Below are 20,466 nucleotides of genomic sequence, written 5' to 3' on the forward strand. Positions count from 1 at the left end.
AGGTTTTGTGGCTGGAGAGACCAGAATATTGTTAGCAGGGGAAAGGGAAGGGAGGGGTTTGCACCATTAGCATTTCTACATTGCTGGCTTCTTCAGCTCCAAGTCAAAACCCAAGGAATTCATCACCATGTTGTTATTTAAGTCTTGAGGTTCATACCCTTCTTCTCTCACCTTCAAGAGTTCTTTGATGTTTGTCCTAAGATTTTAGTTGTACCTAATGGGGGAAATAGAAAAAAAAAAAAAAAAAGTATGCCTATTCCATCTTCCCTGAGCAGAAATTCGGTTTCACACTTGTTTTTGTGGCCGCCTTTTGTGAAAGCATAATCCTCCAAATATTTGACTGCTAAAAATTAGCCTTTTATATTATGCCTTAGAATCTGGAAAAGCTATGTCATTGTGCCTTCAAACACATCTGTCAGAGGCAGCCACCATGAGGAGCCCTGGTTGTCAAACAAACACCTCATACTCTCACACTTGTCCTTGTGCATTACCCCTAGAAGTTCCTCACAGAATCCTCACCATTTCTAAAACCATCACAAGAGGGCCAATGTCCATTATTAAAGTGTGACCTCAGTATGTCCCAAAGCTCCTGGTCATTAGCATCTCTGAGTACTGTTGAGCTCCCTACAAGGGTAAGAACAGCTTCTTCCCTAACAATGCCTTGCTTTGACATTTGGATCCCAACAAAATCCCCTTTATTCACAAAGACCAGTCTCCAACCCCTTTTTCCACAGAATCTGGAAACTAGTCAAGGTACCAAGTGAGAGCAATTTCCCATTTTACTTCTCACATACCTTGCTCCTACTCTTTCTCCTAACCTTGCTCTCCTAGATAGAAAGTACTCATGTGTATCCATGAGTGCAAATAGCTGAAGTGAGTGATTTCATTCCTTACGTTATGTCTACTCCCTCCTGTCCCAAGCCAATCAAAATACTGCCAAACATATCATATTAAAGCATTAGGGGAGTCAAAATGTTATATGACAATATTTATGAGATCAAAGACATGATCATCTAGTTTGGAAGAATTCATACTTTCAAAAAAAAAAACCTAAAGAAAAGTAATTGAACTGGCATTAATATGCCATGTTGGGAGGGGGGAGCATCTGAAAAAAAATTCCTTGTTAACTTTTCTCTCTTAAATTCCAAGAAAACACACAAAAATAGGAAAAAAAAACAAACCCCAGAAAGTTTAAGTGGCTTGTCCCATCTTAGTTGACTAGTAAACAGTGATTCTGGGACAAAAACCTAGATGTCTTTACTTGAGTGCTAGACCATGGTAAGAAACTTTTAATGAGATCAGTAAGTATTTTGGCTTCTACAAACACAAATCATCTGATGATTAAACTGGAGAACAGTGACAAGAAGAAAAGTTAGCAAAGTGACAGCTCCAACAGATTTAAATGCAAAAAAAAAAAAAGGCATCCTCTACACAGACAAGATTTGAGATGTTCATTTTATAATGACATATATTTAAAAAGAGGAAGAAGAAGATCTATTTCTCCTAACAATCTCACAAGATAAAATTCTGTTTACTCTTGCTTTAATGCATAAAGCTCTTACTGTCTGGTAGTTTCTGATTCAATAATTAGTAAGTGATAAACAAGTGAGATTTAAAGTTCCCTAATAAAAGTTTCCTTATAGCAGGCACTAAAAGTATCAAGAAGCTGTAACCAGTGAAAATGGTTTTTAAATAGTCATCTATAAACAACATCATTTGATGATGTGAAAAAAAAATACATGCAAAGCATTCTAAAGGCAGAGGTGGTTTTAAACTTTATTACTACTTTTTTTTTTTGCTTAGAACAATGTACAGCACTTAATAGGAACTCATTAGATATTTGTTAAATGAATTCTAGGAAATTATTTCTGTTATTAACAATTAACAGTTGTTACTAACAATAAAATTCTCTTAGAAATGCATGTGATATCACTTATGTTGTCTCAGGGCAATTTTACTGAGCCAATAACTAACTTCTGAGCCCCTGATCTCATCCTTTTTGTCCAATCAACCAGCAGGTTGAAAACTTATTAGCAACCCTGACAGATACGGTTTCATCACTTATTGGAAGAAGCTGCCCTCAATTAACCAAAGCCAAGTTCCCATATTCATGTCCCATGGGAGGATGAAACAATGAGAAAAATTAGATGATCTGATGGTAGACCTAAGTTCCAATCCCACTGTGTCATTTGCTCACTGAATAACCATGATCTTCAGGGGCTTTTTATCTGAGAAATAAGAACTTCATCTCTTAAGATACTTTTGATGAATGGGGGAAAAAAGAGATTGGTAAAGAGAAATATATTATAGATCTTCTGACACAGACTATGCACATAATATTTGTAGAATATTTAAGTCAGATCCTGAAAATTCACCCCTTTTCTATGATGCTTACAAACAGGTTTATCCAGTAACCCAAGGTAATTCTATTAAATTCTAATAGCCAAAAACGAGATGTAGGGTTATTTCCACAATTATACCTTTGTAATTCTAACTTCCTTCAGATCTGCTAAATTCTGTAGCCTTTGACAGTTTGGGACAAACATCACCCTCCAGTTAACCAAAGCTTAGAGGTTAAATTCCCAAAATGCATAAGCTGTTTGGTACATAATCAATAATCACCTCTTGTGTGGCTAACAATACAATAAAAACTTGGCTCCATATCCTCCACTGAAGCTCAAAGATAATCACCCTAGAAAACACCACCTCAGGGATGGCTTATTCTGGGCTCCTGATAAAATATAGCCAAAGGAGAAATGTCGTCAGTGTGATCCACACTGAATGTGGACCACTGGAGTCAAAGAAAAACAATCACTGAACCACTTTAAATCTCTCATTATAGACTGGGAAGTGGAAAAGACTTAGATGAGATGTCTTCAGTCGTCTTTCTCATGGATCTAGGTCTTTCCCCTCCTATTTTCAGCATCCTTTACATGTCAAGTTGTGCAGTTACTTAGAGGTGTCCCCAGACCATAGCGGATAGATGACATGACTTCTAAGGTCCTCCTTGCTCTCATATCCTTGGTTCTAGGCATGTCTGAATGGTAAGTGATGTGAATATCATGCTAACAGTGGCTAATGTTTCATTGCCGTGTACCAAGCTTTATGCTAAATACTTTCATTTAATCTTCTTTATATAACCAAGGAGCACGGTGCTTCTAATACTATGTTACTAATGAAGAAATCTGGGCATGAGGAAGTTTTATCAGCTTTCTAAGCTTCATAGCTAGGACATGCAGAGGTGATGTCTGACTTTAGGCTGTCAACCCCCAAAGTCCACACTCTTAAACAACCCTATTCTGCAAGCCAGGACATCATTTAGCAAATTTCTGAGTCCAGCTTAGAGGCCAGATAAATTCAAGGGATTACCCAACCCAATTTCTGGAATATGAGCAGGCATGCTCTTTCTGAGAACCTTTAAAATAAAGGGAAAAGAAAAGTCAAAGAGAAGAATCAGAGTGATTTTCTTCATGTGAAGAAAATGCATAAGAATAAAAGTAGAAAGAAATGAGGAGAAAAGTGTTGAGTCAGGGGACTGTGGTTTCCCAAAACATAAAAGTACAGGAGCTGAGGCTTTCCTGAAGTGGAGGGTGAATGTTACACCTGCTCCCCCCAACCTTATTTCTCAAGTCACTTGCAATAATGAGCAGTAAAAAAATTTAAATCTTCCACCTTGTGCATTTTGCTTTTCAAGCTTATTAAAAACAGCACTCATTAACAACAAATAGGAATTTATATCCACTGTACAGAAATTAACATGCCAATTTCAGTAATCCTTACCCTATGGTAATGAAGTAAAGTTAAAAAGAAAAATCACACCAGCTTTAGTCATCCTATTCCTTCGCCCTTTCACATTTTCGATTTATCTTTTGTCTCCTCTAACCCTGCTCCCAGCTGCCAACTACAAGCTACAGGAGTTTCAAACCTCAGGCATTGAGCAGTATTTATCCAGAGGCTGACCTCTACAGCTGAACAGCCCAGTGACCAGTCACTCACCTTAGGTTCACAGAAATGCATGCAAAGACCCTACTCTCTTGCAGTCTTGCTTTCTCTGCACTGCACCCTCTGGGTGTTCTCAGGACACATATCTCAGTAATGTTCACACAGGAGAACTTCCCAGACCTATTCCTTCATCCAGATGTCAGGTCCTACACTTCTAATGGCTTTAAAAGTTTATTTTGTTTCTGGCTTCTTTGAAAGTCCCAGTTCTATTCTGGATGGAGCAGATGGTCAGGTGGGGGAACTCTATCAATTCTATCTGCATTTACTTTGTTAATGGATCCCTTTCACAGTAAACATGGAGATAAGGGATTGGCAAGGACACCCAGATTATTTACTCATAGTTCTTAGAAATTAATCAAAAGACAGAGTGATGAGACTGGTACAAATCAGAGGCTACTTTTAATCAATAATGTGGACAAGATAATGAGGAAAGTGGAATTGCAACCTGTCTCTGAGTTAGGGGAACATCAGTAACAGGCAGAGTGGAAAACTCCTTGCCTTGCTTGGGAACCTCTATCTTGGGTATTTTATATTAAGGCTTACATACTAAATAAAATTGTCTTGCCTTGAAAAATCTGGAAAATTGTAAAAGATGGAATGGAATGCTACTGTATCTAGAGGCTTTAATTAAATGTATCTAGAGGCTTTAATTAAATGTTTAGATAAATATCATATGATTTCACTGATTTGTGGAATCCAAAAACCAAAACAAACAAAATAAGCAGACTCTTAAATACAGAGAAAAACTGGTGATTGCCATAGGGGAGGTGGGTGGGTAATGGGTAAAATATTTAAAGGGGAATAAGAGGTACAAACTCCCAGCCATAAATAAGTCACAGATATGAAAATCACAGCATAGGAAATATGCTCAATAATATTATAATAATGTTGTGTGGTGACAGATGGTGACTACATAGATAGTGGTTGAGCATTGTGTGATGTACAGAATTACTGAATCAATGTTGTATACCTGAAACTAATGTAACATTATACTATACTACCTTTTAATACTTTATATTATATAGTATACATGATAACATTATAATCTAGTAATAACGTTATGATATAGTACTCTACTGCATTAATTTTATTTCTATTTTTAAAAGGCGTGGCATGTTGATTTCTTTAATATTCAAACCTTTACAATCATCACATTTCCATATGGAAAACAGTCATTTGTTTATTCCTTTATTCATCAAGAATGTTTTAAGCAACTAAGGAAAAGTCATATGTCAAATGTGGGAGCTACATAGCTGTATAAGATAGGACTGCTATTCTCAAACAACGTATGATACATAGAGTCTTCCTCTCTGCATAAACCGCAGTACAACTGGTAGAAGGTAAATTAAAGATCATCTAGTACAGTGCTTCACACAAGATACATACAAAGCATTTGAAGATCTATTTAAAATGCAGCCTCCGATGTAGTTCTCAGATGGTGCCTAAGGTTCTATATTTTTAACAAGTGCCCAGGTAATGCAGAAGCTTCTAGAACATATGAGATACCTAAGTATTTCAAAGCAGCTGGAATCACTGCATTAGTCTTTTATATACCAATAGCCATTACCCCAAAAGAGTAACCTCATAATATCTTTACAATATAACGTCCCCCAGAGAAGCAGCATGCCCACATCTGCGACTCACCAGTTATTTCGCGTCTGAAAGCTATTTACCTCTGTCAGTATGTTTATCCATCTGAAAGATGGGAGCAATAATACCTGATTAAAAGAGTTGTGGGGGCGCCTGGGTGGCTCAGTGGGTTAAGCCTCTGCCTTCGGCTCAGGTCATGATCTCAGGGTCCTGGGATTGAGCCCCGCATCGGGCTCTCTGCTCAGCAGGGAGCCTGCTTCCCCCTCTCTCTGCCTCTCTGCCTACTTGTGGTCTCTGTCTGTCAAATAAATAAGTAAAATCTTTAAAAAAAAAAAAAAAAAAAAGAGTTCTGGAGAGGACAAGGGAGACCGTGCTGCTATGGTAGCCAGTACACAGAATTTGGCACCCAGAAACAAGGAGCTCTTTTTACCATTATTATGAATGGAGAAAGAAATAGGGATTTCTTTTTAAATGTTAATAATGACACCTTATCTTTTCTAGTCATAAAAGGCAATATCATTAAGAAAAAAAGTAAACCTCAGTAGGAATTTTCAAGTTGAGTCCTTTTTAAGCACGAGTGAAGGACACGTTCCAACACTAGCACTTGGTCAGAGCCTCCCATCAGTCATTAAGGACCACTTGCAATCAGCAGTGTGCGTTTGCATTATGAAGACATACTGATTTCTGGAGGAAGTCAACCCAGATCTCTCCCCTGCTAATAAGAAATTGGGAGGCACGGAACAACCCCAGATGGTGCGTGTTTGTAGTAACAAATGGAGGTATTTTAATAGTGTGAGTTAAGTTTAACTTTGCGTTTTTAATGAGGGACTCACTGCCCGCGACATTTTAATTGTAAACTAGATCGCCCCATGAGGTCTTAAACTATTTTGTGTTAAACATAAAGCTTTGTAAATTTGTATCGATGATATTATTCATCCCCTGAAGCACAAAGGGATATAAAAATATTTCATAATAAGCCATGAATACATAACATAACCCCAAAAGTTTAATAATACGAAGCCATATTTCATTTCACCAAATTATTCCTACTGCCACCTGCATGAAACCATGTTTAAATGAGAAGATTCAAAGTCAGTTTCAAATTTACCAACAGTTATTCTTCCGAAATTCTAAGGGAGAATAACCAAGCAGCATGTGGGGTAAGATTATTCTTTTGACAGAGTATTCTGGATGGACAAGCAAGTCATTTACCAAAATCTCTTTTCTTTGATTACTTGAAAAGTAACATTATTTTGAGATGACTTATTTAATATAATCAGTCCCCATCTCCCAAGAACCATTTTATCTTAAAAGTTCTCATCTCTCATTCGATAGAACATTTTCTTGCAAATGAAGACTTGAGGAAAAGAAGCCACTTGGAACATTTTTAAAGCCTTTCCCAGAGATTATGAAAATAAGACAGTTTGAGGCACACCAAGGGCCCCTCACACTCCATTTCTGTCACTAAATATGACTGTTTGTCCTTGGGCAAGTCCATCAGTCTTTAGATCATTCTTTCCTTTTCTCCCAAGGAAGAGTTTTTCAAAATCTAGTTGAGGATCACCTATGTTCAGCATCACCTGAAGGACATCTTAATATACATTTCCTGTGGGGGGCGCCTGGGTGGCTCAGTGGGTTAAAGCCTCTGCCTTCAGCTCGGGTCATGATCCCAGGGTCCTGGGATGGAGCCCCACATCGGGCTCTATGCTCAGCAGGGAGCTTACTTCCTCCTCTCTCTCTGCCTGCCTCTCTGCCTACTTGTGATCTCTGTCTGTCAAATAAATAAATAATTTTTTTTAAAAAATACATTTCCTAGGTCAAACCTACTCCTGTTGATTCAGGCTCTAAGAGTGTCATTTTTCTTGACAATTTTTTCTTATGCTCCCCAAGTATGAGAACTACTTGAATAGTAGAACCAAGACTTCCAGTTTTAATATTCTTTGCTTTGGAATACAGACAGAGCCTGAATTACAACCCTTGACAAATCCCACACCCAATCCATTCCACCATTTCCTTATGTTACTGTACTTCGGTCTCCATTTAGAATTTGAATTCTGCCATCAGTGTGACAACTACTAATTGTGTGCTTACGATATGCAATGTCTTCTTTATCTCTAACTGAAATAGGGCATGTGAAAAACCTTAGTGGAAGCATGTGGTTGAGGGTGTAGGCAAAGAGCAAGACACTAGAAAATGACTACAACTAATGCACACAAGATTTTCTTCCATTTATAATCAAAGGAATCTATGAATATGTTAAAATATTAGAGCTAAACCAGTTGCTAAAAGCAAGATGAATTGAAGTATGTCTAGTATCATCCTATCTTTCTAACAAAGCATAAAAATGTTCTTTAGGGAGGTGCATATGTGTGCAATGTAGGTGAGTGATGATTTTTACATAATATATAAGCATAAGAATAAAAAGGAGAAATTACTTTTCTTGAAATATTAGGAGTAAGGAGTGACTTGGGTGGGAAGAAAAAGGAAGAAAGAAGCAAAACAGAAAAAGAGTAGGTTAGATACAGCAATTATGCATTTATGTAAAATTATAAGTCTGTGTATATATAAAAATTTATTTTAAGATAAAATAGAATAAATTTGAATATTGAAAAACTAAATAAACCAGAGGTTATGCAAATAACTCAACAGTCATACATGCTTTAAATATATCACATAAAACTGGCCATCTGCACCATCCTTTGGATTACTATGGCTTTATTCTAATTAGATACTTCCTAATTTAAAACCTAGAAACCTCAGGAGTTCCCTATAAAGAAGGAACTTTGGCTCCATTCAGGGCAGAGGATCAGGTAAAGCTTTGCTTGAATTAGATTAACTCCGGCAGGAATTACCTGCACAATTTTGAGCAACTCCTGCTGTCACTCTGGTTTTTATTCAGTCATTTGTAAAACAAAGAGATAGATATAGATTTTTAGGATTTTTTTCATAATTTGTTCCTACTATCTGCAAATTCTGCCTCTGTAGAAGTCCAAGTTTATTTATTTTTCTTTTTTCATCAAATTTAAGGCAAAAAAAATTGTTTTGTAAAAGAAATTTTTTTAAACTAATTTCCTTTAGTTACCCCTGGGGAGAGGACCACTACTGACACCATAAGCCATACAGAAGATGTGACAAGATAAAATCCTGTCCTTCCAGGAAGAGGTGGGAGTAGGGAGGAATCCTGAAGCCTTTTTTCTAAGAGTTAAAGAAAGAAAGAGAGAAAGAAGGAGCAAGAACAAAAGGAATTATGGAAGAAAGGAGAGAAGGAAGGGAGGATGGAAGGAATGATGGAAGAAAGGAAGGTTGGGAGGAAGAGAAGATGGAAGAATGGAAGGAGAAAGGAAGAGAGAAAACCTAAGCATCTGCAGTATAAGAAAGGGCCTTTTCAACCAAGCAGGTGTGTGCCAGTTGAATGTAGCCTGCAAGAAAAGGGAACTGTCCCAGAGAAAGTGACAGTCTGATATTCTTATCCTAGCCAAGATGTGGGTAATAATCCCATCTGTTAGGAAGATGATGAAATGTGAGGCAAAGAAAATGAGTTCATGAACTTGAGATGTTAAAAAAAAAGAGAGAGAGCTCATTCAATATCTCAGAACTGCCTAAAGCTTTCTTTGAGCCAAGTTTAATTTCCTTTGTCAAGTACAATTTGCAGATCTCAAAGGATAGAAGTGTGGGTGCATGAGTTCTTTCTAGTACATTCCGTACTGTACCATCCATCCACAGCTCAGCAGGGTGAACATATGAAGTAATTTACCTAAAGATTAGGATTCCTTTCTGTAATACTGGAATTTCCAAGTCTGAGCAAGTCTGCAGAAGACATCATCAGTCAGCTTTGTGCTTAATAAAAAACAATGCTTTTTCTGCACTAGAACTAAACATTCAAAATGAGCTTATAGATTTCAGTGCTCCTGGGAATGTGACCTTGAAGATAGTTATATCACCTTGTGGTGTCTTTATTTCCCAATTCCCAAAACAGAACTTGTGTGTCAGATTCCAAGCAGAGGCCCAGAGATATGAACTGACATATTCAAGGTCCCATAGTTGGTTACTAGCTATGTCTGGGAGGACCCCCAATTGTTAGAGACATATACCCATCCCAGACTGGCTTAAGTAAACATAGTTACTTATTCAAGTTGAAGAGTAAGACCAGTTTCAAGCCTAACTTGATGCAAAGTCCGAAAAATTTTCATCAGATGTAATTCTCTCCCAGGTTTCTCATTCTCCACTTCTAAGTTGGCTTCATTCTTAGGTAGATTATCTCCTTATACTACAAGGAGTCTGCCAGTAGTTCCAGACCTTATTCTCTTATTCTCAGGTCAAAATCCAGTGGGAAGGAGCATCTGCTCTGTACTATAATTATTAGCAAGAATATTAATTATGTCTCGACGTCTCTGTGAAAATAAAATGTCCTACTTGAAGCAAAATGACCTGCTTATAGCCAGTCCTAGAGTGTGACTCAATCATGTTCCTATCTCCAAGGTAGGAGTGGTACTCCACATGTAGCACATGGACCTAGAATGCAGGAGGCCTACATAGAGTCTCAAATAACAGAGGCTGTTAACAGAAGGAAAGAAAATATGTAACAGGAAGGCCAACGAATATTTGCCATGCTGTCAGAGACTTTAACAAAAACCAAGTTTTCAGGATACCAGTCCTACCTCAACCCATTCTTTTTCATTCTGTGGTGGCTGTGGTATTGACAACTGATGGGGAGGTTAATTACATGGTGATTCCTAGGATTTAAATGAAAATCAATCTTTGGTGATAATCCAAGGAACAAAACCACTCACAAATTGTTAACATTGTACTGTCAAAGTCAAATACATTTTCATCTTTATGACCTTGGATTTAACAATGTATCATTAAATATGACATGAGCATGAACAACAAAAGAAAAAAATAGATATATTGGGCTTTATCCAAACTAAAAAATTTTGTGCACCAAAGGATACTATTAACAGAATGGAAGGCAACCCACATAATGGGAGAAAACACAGGGTTTTAATATCTAGAATGTATAAAGAACATCTACAACTCAACAACAAAGACAACCCAATTTTAAAGTGGACAAATGAATTGAATACACATTTCTCCAAAGATAATTTGCAAATAGCCATTAAGCATGTGAAAGATGTTCAACATCATTAGTCATTGGAGAAATGTAAATCAAAACCTCAAAACCATGAGTTAACCACTTCACACTTACTATGATAGCTTTAATTTAAAAAAAAAATTTAAAAAAATGTTAGGACGCAAATATTGGAACCCTCTTAGACTGCTAGTGGGAATGTAAAATGGTGTAGGCTCCATAGAAAATAGTATGGTAGTTCCTCAAACATTAAACATAAAATGATTCCACAACCCAATGGTTCTACTCCTAGGTATACACTTAATGAATTGAAAACAGAGGCTCAGTCAGATATTTAAACACCAATGTTTATTGCAGCATTATTCACATAGAGGAAAGGTGAAAACAACCAAATGTCCATCCATAGATGAAGCGATAAACAAAATGTGATATCATACATGCAGTGGAATATTATTCCTCCATGAAAAAGATTGAAGTTCTGGACATGCTGCAACATGGATGAACCTTGAAATCATGCTTTATGAAATAAGTCAGACACAAAAGGAAATGCTGTATGAATATGATTATATGAGATATTCATGGTAGGCAAATTTATGGAGATATAAAGTATGTAGGGGGTGGGGAATGACTGTTGAATGTGTACACAGATTCTGTTGGGGGTAATTGAAAAATATCAAAGATAGATAGTGGTGATGTTTGTACATTGTGAATGTAATCATGGATTGTACATTTAAAAATTATTAAAATGGCAAATTTCATATTATATATTTTTTACCATAATAATAAAATAAAAAGAAGAACAAAGTCAAGAATATTGCCAATTTTCATTCTGATAAAGAGCAATGTCCTCATATGTTTCATTAGCTCGGAACTATCACATAGCCAGCTACAAAAGAGGCTGAGAATTTGTTTTTATTCAAGTACACTGCAAACCAAAAAACCTGATCAATTTAGTAAGGTAGAAGTAGAAAGTGGATATTAGGCAGGAAGCCAGTAGCATCTCATATTTCTGTTCTTTTATTTTTCCTTCTAGTTTCCTTTCAAGCATCCAAAACTTCAGCATGGTAACAATCACTATTTCCCACTCATGAGGACATGTAGATGCCACATAGCTAGAGATCATCACTGATGTATTTGGCAAAAATGTAACTATCATTTGTATTGAATGTTGAAACCAGCTGAGCCTATGATACATTAACTTAATGAGAAATTCCTGTCACTTTCTCAATGTCAAGCCAAAAAATATATATTCATCTGATATATATATATATATTCTGTACTCTGTGGTTGTACATCTGTAAATTCCCCACTTTGCATTCAGGTACTATATTCCAATAGCTTTTAACTAGAAACTTTTTCATTCATTTATTGACTGATGTACACATTCAACAATCATGGTCCATCTACCTGTGTGTGCAAGACACAGAAGGTGATGGAAGTATCAACAAAACAAAGCATACACGTTTAAAGAACCTTGAACCAAGTAGGAAAAGTAAGACAAGCTTTTAAATAATTAGGTTCATCTAAAAACTTCTCTTGAGTCCATATCTCCATCCCTAACTTGGAGTCACTTGACTTTCACTCTCCAACATAGACCCCCTCAGTGCTGGGGTTTTCAGCTTCTAATCTCTTTTAAACTGAGTTCAATCTGGCTTTGTATCCAATGCCTAATGAATGCTTCAGCTTAAGATATACCCTTATTCTTGACCACTCTTACTATTCTCCCCAAGGAACAAAGGCCTGCCCTAAAATCTATTCATTCATCTACTTAGTATGTATTTACTTATTTAAAATATTTTATGAAGCTCTATAATAGGTCTGGGGATACTATAATGAGCAGAAGTAGCCATGGAGCTTAACCTACAGAGGGAAGTATACAGTAGCCAAACATCCTCCCAAACAAACACGTCCATGGTGACAGGGCTATGACAGAGTGGCACATGTCACTAGGAGAATCTGTAGTGGGAGACAGTAGGTCTAGGCTCTGTTAACCACCATCGGGCTATCTGATATACTCAAGGCTAAGTCCACACATCCATGTTATCAACAAACATACTGGGGGCAAATTTAATGGAAGTTAACCATTTGTTGCCTGCTTGGTTTCTTTGATTTCCACCTGCCTCTAGGCATCTCCACACCCCACTGGCTGGCATCTCTGATGCTGATTATTTCTACATGGTAATACTATTGCCAGAATCACTACTGTATTTGCCCAGCATGATTTTCCTCTCATTACATGAAACATGACCAAAGTCATTCCTAGTAACCTTGACCAGTTCCAGATCCAGATGTTTCTGGTATAGATTGTCTCAATTACATCCCAACCTCCTTAAACAAGATTTTTAATTAATATATATATATATATATACAACTTATCATTTGTTTAGTCAAGTGAAATATTCTGAGAGTAATTCTCTAGCTTTTTAACTCTGAAGTTTGATCTCTTAAGATGCACAGCATCATCTGTAGTTTTGATTTTTTAATATTCATTTTAGAAGTAGCATGAAGTACAACTGCACCTAAAGTGATATTTAGGTAAGTGGACAATCTTCTGCTGAAAAAGGCAGGGTCAGGGAGACACGGTTATTTGCTCCCAGGTCCGAGGCTAGGGCCAGCTATGACCTAAGTAGAAAGAGGACCTTAGGTATTATGAAGCTCTCTAATGTAAGGACACTTGTGAGGCATGGATACCACAAAGCTGCTTTGGAAAAGGGACCACATTCTTCCTATTTTTGGTGAGGACCACAACTTTGTTCCAACATAGAAAGCCTGTGAGAAAGCCTGCTATCCTGAAGGCTTTGATGCCTCAACATGTGGGCAGAAACCCGTGATAACCTAGAGGACAACAGAGGCTTAGGGACTTTTCGAAGAGACTGTGGTGAGTAAGCAGCTCTGGGTGCCAATTTCTCAGTGCCCGGTCATCATTCATTCCTCCCATTTCTCCTGGCCATCAGAAACCCAGTTTTGTCCAGTGGCAATGTACTCAATCCTGTGGAAGAACCACAATTGGGTTAAGCCAATACTAGTAATTTCACAGCTCTTTGGAAGTGATTGTTGGAGGGCATAGTGTGAGAACTAGTTCCAGCCCAAAGAAAATTTAGTAGAGATTTCTGAGAGTGTTTTTCCTTTTCAAATAAGGGAGGAACATATAGGAGATGTTCCCTGCCTCCCCTTTTCTGCCTTTGCACATTTTCTACCCGAAAAAAACAGGGTGAAAAAAAAAAAAAACAAAAACGAGTAGAAAACAAAGAAGAGAGAGAGGTATAGTAGCAATCTACATAGAGCTAGATACCATGAGTGTCGATGGCCACAGTGTCAGACAGTTTGCCCTCTGTGCTGTAGAATCACAATCGGTAAACCTTACCCTTTTACCTGTGCCCCTGGTGTTCCGCTATACAATGAGAAAATTAGAGGGTGAGGCTGAGTGAGGCTCTTTGTTCTGCCATGACTAAGGCATTGTACAAATGGAAAGCATTATCATCTTGTTATCCCTCGTTTCAGGAGGGGTCCTCATTAACAACTAGAAGTTGTATCCTGCCATAGCCATAAAGCCATAAACGGTACAGAAATGAGCCATAAATTACTCCTAATTGCACTATCCCATCACATCAGAACCAGGGACTGCTCCAAATTAACAGGCAGCAAATTTAAAGCAGATATAGGGATATCATTTTCTATGCAATACTTAATTAGCCTCTAGAAACTGCTACCATGGGGCATTACCTCAGAGCCCCAGACGCATCTCCAGAAGAGCAACTGTGGTCACCGCGCATAGTACAAAAGGCGCGGATGGCCCCTCCCAGAGTTTGCAACCCATTCTAATTGCTCACAGACTGCGCTCAGAAAGGACGTTCTGTGGTGGCATACCGTGCAATTGGCCTCATACTTATTAAAGTGGTCTATAGCTGTTTCTTTATGGCTAGAGCTATGTTACAGTGAGCCCGTTCATTGGCTCTCCATGGTCTTGTCAATGATCTGACTGAGACAGCGGTGGCTCTTTATGTATACAGTTTAGAACAATATTGAGACCAACTGAAAACTTGAGCTGCCAGTGAAGGATGGGTAATCTTGGAGGAGGATTCTATAGCCTTCTGTTCAATAACTGCTTAGAGTGTCATTGAATTCAATATTAGGGTTTAACCTGGACCAGAGGGGAGAAGGTGGAACACTCACAGGGGAGGGCACAGCTTTCAGCACGGCTAGTCCTCTCTGCCAATGACGAAAGAAGCACAGAGTTTATTTTGTCCTCCACTAGCTCAGTCGCTGAAAAAGACCTGTGGAACCAGCTTTAGCAAACTTGTCATCAGATTCTCTTTTTTTTTTTTTTTAAAGATTTTATTTATTTATTCGACAGAGAGAGATCACAAGCAGACGGAGAGGCAGGCAGAGAGAGAGAGAGAGGGAAGCAGGCTCCCTGCCGAGCAGAGAGCCCGATGTGGGCCTCGATCCCAGGACCCTGAGATCATGACCTGAGCCGAAGGCAGCGGCTTAACCCACTGAGCCACCCAGGCGCCCTCAGATTCTCTTTTGAGATATAAGATGTTCAGGGTCTAATCCTCCTCACGTCCTTGGATTCTGAACATTGTTGCTGGGAATATATAATTATACTCATTAGAACACACAAGACCAAAAGCCAGCTGGAAAAGTCTCTCCTTCAAATTTAAAAAATAAATAAATAAATAAATAAATAAAAAACTAATTATATCACAGAAGCGAAAACATGGTAATTAAAATGACCATTATGTGGCAAGCTTCCTATAATTATTGTTATTCGTTTTGGTAACTGGGAGTTTGAGGATTTGAATTTTATTTTCCAAGCCATAATTGTGAAAAAAGCAATTTATTTACTTTACTGTTGGTCACCAGGAATTAATTTCCACTCATTTCTTCAGACTTCATTGGAGGACTGTATCATTCCTCTTTATCCTTGCCATTAATTTTTAAGGGATAGTTTCCCTGTCTATTCTTCTCAGACCATATTGACTAACACAATTCCTATCCTGTGCCAATCGCAGAGCTCTGTGCACAGCCTCTTCTAGCTACTCTTTCCAAATACTACTTTTTTACCCCCATTTGGAGCAGGAAAAGGTTAACTCTGCAGAATTGTTTGAACACATCTGCCCAAATTGTTAAGTTCTCCAGTATTGACAGGCACAATCATTTCCTAATTATTGCTAATTCTCTGTCTAAACTGTTAGATTTCATCAAATCACCACTTTATATACTAGTGTCATGCCCAGGGTGGAAGGATGTAATGTATTATGTGGAAATAATAATTCTATTTTTTTTAAGATTTTATTTATTTATTTGACAGAGAGAGCACAAGTAGGCAGAGAGGCAGGCAGAGGCAGAGAAGCAAACTCCCCACTGAGCAGGGAGCCCTACATGTGGCTCGATCCCAGGACTCTGGAATCATGACCTGAGACAAAGACAGATGCTTAACCAACTGAGCCACCCAGGTGCCGCAAATTTTAAAAGAAAATAGTAGAAGAGGAGCACAAAAATTCTACAAAATAAAATGATAAAGATCAAGAAAGAAAAACTATGAGAAACCAGAGGAAAAATAGGTGTTACTGCACGCAAATTATAAATCAGATATGGTGCTGGACGAGCTACATGCACTGATCATGTACTTAAGAACAATCTTAGCAGATGTTTTTGTCTGCACTTCTAATTGAGGCACAGAGAGGTTAAATAACTTTTCCATGTTCATTCAGAGATAGAACTGTAATTCATAACCACATATCTTGATTCCAAAGATTAAAATTATCATTTTTTCATTTGCATCTTCATCTTTCTTTTTTTAACTTATCTGAATTTTTATAATTAAAGTGGGTTTTTCAGAGACAGCATGTAGTGTGGACATGTCTTTTATTCACTCAGGGAATCTCAGTCCTTTAACTGGTATATTAAGCCATCCACATTTATAGTCGTAATGGAGAGGCACCTGGGTGGCTCAGTCCGATGAATGTCCAACTTTTCGTTTATGCTCAGATCAAATGAGATTAGGCCCCGCATTAGGGTCATGCTGGGGGTGGAGACTGCTTGGGATTCTCACTCTCCCTCTGTCCCTGCCCCTGTTTGTGCTCTGTCTCTCTCTCTCTCTTTCTTTTTCTCTCTCTCAAAAAAAAAAATAATATTAATAATAATAAAATAAAGTGAGGATGGATATAATCAGATTAATATCTACCAGTTCTATGACTGTTTTCTTTTTTTAAAAAAAGATTTTATTTATTTATTTGACAGACAAAGATCACAAGTAGGCAGAGAGGCAGGCAGAGAGAGAGAGGAAGGGAAGCAGGCTCCCCACTGGGCAGACAGCCCTATGCGGGGCTCGATCCCAGGACCCTGAGAGCACGACCCAAGCTGAAGGCAGCGGCTTAACCCACTGAGCCACCCAGGCACCCCTCTAGGTCTATTTTCTATTTGTTACATTTGTTCCTTGATTCCTTTTTCCCCTTCTTATTTCCTCTTTCTGCCTTATTAAATTTTAATTTAGCATTTTCTAGAATTCCATTATAGCTTCTTTCTTAGCATATAATTTATACCTCTTTTTTAAAATGTTTTGTGGCTATCCTAAAGCTTTCAACACACATTTTAAAACAATTGAAGTCAACTTTCCCATAATGCTACACTGTCTCACATACACTCATAGGAGAGTGTCCCCAATTTCTCTCTCCCATCCTTTCTGACATTGCTGTCATTTAGTTCATGATCCATATGTTATAATCAACTAATATATTGCTACTATTATTGTTTTAAACAAACCACTATCTTTTAGATTAACTAAGAATAAGAAAAATAAAAGATATATATTTTTTTCATTTTTATTTATTCTTGCTCTGCCTCTCTTCCTTTCTTTATGCAGATTCAAGTATTTAACCTGCATCACTTTTTCTCCTGCTTACAGAACTTTATAAAACACTCATTGCAGAGCAGGTCAGCTAGTAAGGAAGTCTCTAATTTTCTGTTTGTCTGAGAAAGTATTTTTCTTTCACTTGTGCAGAGTAACATTGTTAAATATAGAATTCTAGTTGGTGAAGGATTTTCTTCAGCCCTTTAAAGATTTCACTGCACTTTCTTCTTTCCTGCATGGTTTCTGATGAGAAGTCTGTTATAATTTTTATCCTTCCCCTTCAATAGGCAGGCAATTTTATACCTCTGGGTTCCCTAAAGTTTTTCTTTTTGTCTTTGATTTTTTGTGGGTTGAATATGATACATTGAGTTGTGGGGCTTGGGGTATTTATTTTGCTTGGTATTTTCTGACCTTCCTGGGTTTGTAGATGGTGCCTGGCACTAACTTTGGAAAATTCTCTACTATTACCATTTCAAATATTCTGTTCTGTTCTCTCTTCTTTCTTCTTCCAATATTCCAATTATGTATGTGTTATACCTTTTGACATTGTCTCACAAGTTTTTTTTCATTTTTTTAGTGAAAAATAACTAATATAAATGTTATATTAGTTTCAGGTGTGCAATATAGTAACTTGACAATTCTTTTTAAGATTTTATTTATTTGACAGACAGAGATCACAAGTAGGCAGAGAGGCAGTCAGAGAGAGAGAGAGAGGAAGAAGCAGGCTCCCCGCTGAGCAGAGAGCCTGATCCAGGGCTCAATCCCAGGACCCTGAGATCATGACCTGAGCTGAAGGCAGAGGCTTAACCCACTGAGCCATTCAAGCATCCCAGTAACTTGACAATTCTGTATACATTTTTGAATGGGAGAAATATTTGCAAATGATATACCTGATAAAGGGTTAGAATCCAAAATATGTAAAGAACTTCTACAGCTCGACACACACACACACACGCACACACACACACACACACACACATATAATCTTTACACCTGTCAGAATGGCTAAAATCAAAAACACAAAAAATAAAGTTTTTTTCATTCTTTTTTTCCTCTCTTTAATTTTCAAGTTGCGGCCTTCCTATTGACCTATCTTCAGTTTCATTGATTTTTATCCTCATCTGTGTCAAGTCTACTGAGACCAGGAAAGATATTTTTCATTTCTGTTACTGTATTTTTTATTTGCAACATTTATCTTTTGACTCTTCCTGTTTCCACATTGTCCAACTGTTTTTGCATATTGTTTCCTTTTTCCGTTAAAGCACTTAACATTTTAATAGTCATTATTTTAAATTCCCCATCTGATAATTTCAGCATCTGTGGCATATCTGAATCTGGTTCTAATGATTGACTTCTCTTCAGACTTTGTATTTTTCTTGACTTTTCCCATACCTCAGTAGTTTTTTGTTACACACTGGACATGAGTACTGGATAACAGGATCTGAGGATTTAAATAGGCTGTTAGTGTGAGGATTTGAGCTCAGCTGGCTAGGAGATAACCTGTGTTAAATGTTTGCTCTAACTATAAGCACCAGAGGCTTCAAATTCCTCTAGTGCCCTTGTTTATTTTTGTTTTTTTTTTTTTAAGATTTTTATTTATTTGACAAAGAGAGACATAACGAGAGAGGGAACACAAGCAAGGGGAGAAGGTGAGGGAGAAGCAGGTTCCCCACTGAGCAGGGAGCCCAATGCAAGGCTCGATCCCAGGACCCTGGGATCATGACCTAAGTCGAAGGCAGATGATTAACAACTGAGCCACCCAGGGGCCCCTCTAGTGTTCTTTTGTCTCCCTCTTGGCTTTGAGGTATCATCATGTGAAGTTCTGCTGCAATCCACTCTTGTGACAGTGGAGACTTTTGGTGTGGTGTTAGGTAGGGTGTGAGGGAGGGAATCATTCTATAACACTTAAATTATGTCTACATCTTTTAGCAAGCCTGTGTCTCAGGCTGGGGCCTTCACAAATGTCTTTGTCCCTCCTCCAGAAGCTTTTTGCTTCTGCTTCTCCTCCCTTCCCTAGTGGAAGCATTCCCAAGTTATTTCATTGAAATCCTGCCCCCTATTGATTATAATTTTTGTTCCCCATTTAGGTAAGAAAGGAAGGATGAATGAGTTCAAGGGAATAGAGAGAATTTCCCTACCTCCTGCTAAGATAAGAATTGTGCTCTGGCAATATCTTTTCCCCTGAAGAAAATACTTATGTTATAGAGGAGTCTCAGAGAATATTTCACAATGGTTACATTTTTCTCTCTCTGCCACAGTCACAAGAGAATCTTTCACAAGGCCAGGTTCCAGGAGTTTCTCACTCTCAAGCTAGTCCACACTCAACCTGCAGCAATTTGTCAAAATTACCACTAAATGTTCCTACCAGTTTATAGTTCCAGTGGCCTCTGCTCTAGAGTAAGCGGCTCTCAGTGGCTGTATCTCTCTGTATGCACTGTCTCTATAGACTTCGGGGTGAGGTTTGTCCTGTAACCTCAGTTACAGAGACTGATGGGTCCAAGCAAAGAAGATGATTTTTCAGCTTGTCCAGTCTTTCTTGTGGAAAGGATAGGAGTGACAAATTGTTATTTCTTTACATGTCAGAGCTGAAACTGGAAGGAATCATCCTTTTTGGATAAGGGCAATTTGGTGAGGACTAACTAATAAAGAACAAATTAAAGTTTGATGAATCATACAGAGCCAAAGTCTAAAAAACTGGTCCTTTTAGAAATTTTAGTATTCATTTTATGTGTCATCTATAAGAATTAGGAAGTAACTAAAGCTTCCAGATTTCTTTTCCATTTCCACCCATGACTTTACCATAAACACTAGTCTACTTCTTGTTGGGGTGGGGTGGGGGAGTTGGGAGAGATATCCATTACCAAAAAAGGAATTCCTTTGGGCAAAAAGGCTCAGAAAAATCCTTCATTAAGTCATATGTTCAATGCTA

Source organism: Lutra lutra, chromosome 7, assembly GCF_902655055.1.
Source record: "Lutra lutra chromosome 7, mLutLut1.2, whole genome shotgun sequence".
NCBI classification, from domain to species: Eukaryota; Metazoa; Chordata; class Mammalia; order Carnivora; family Mustelidae; genus Lutra; species Lutra lutra.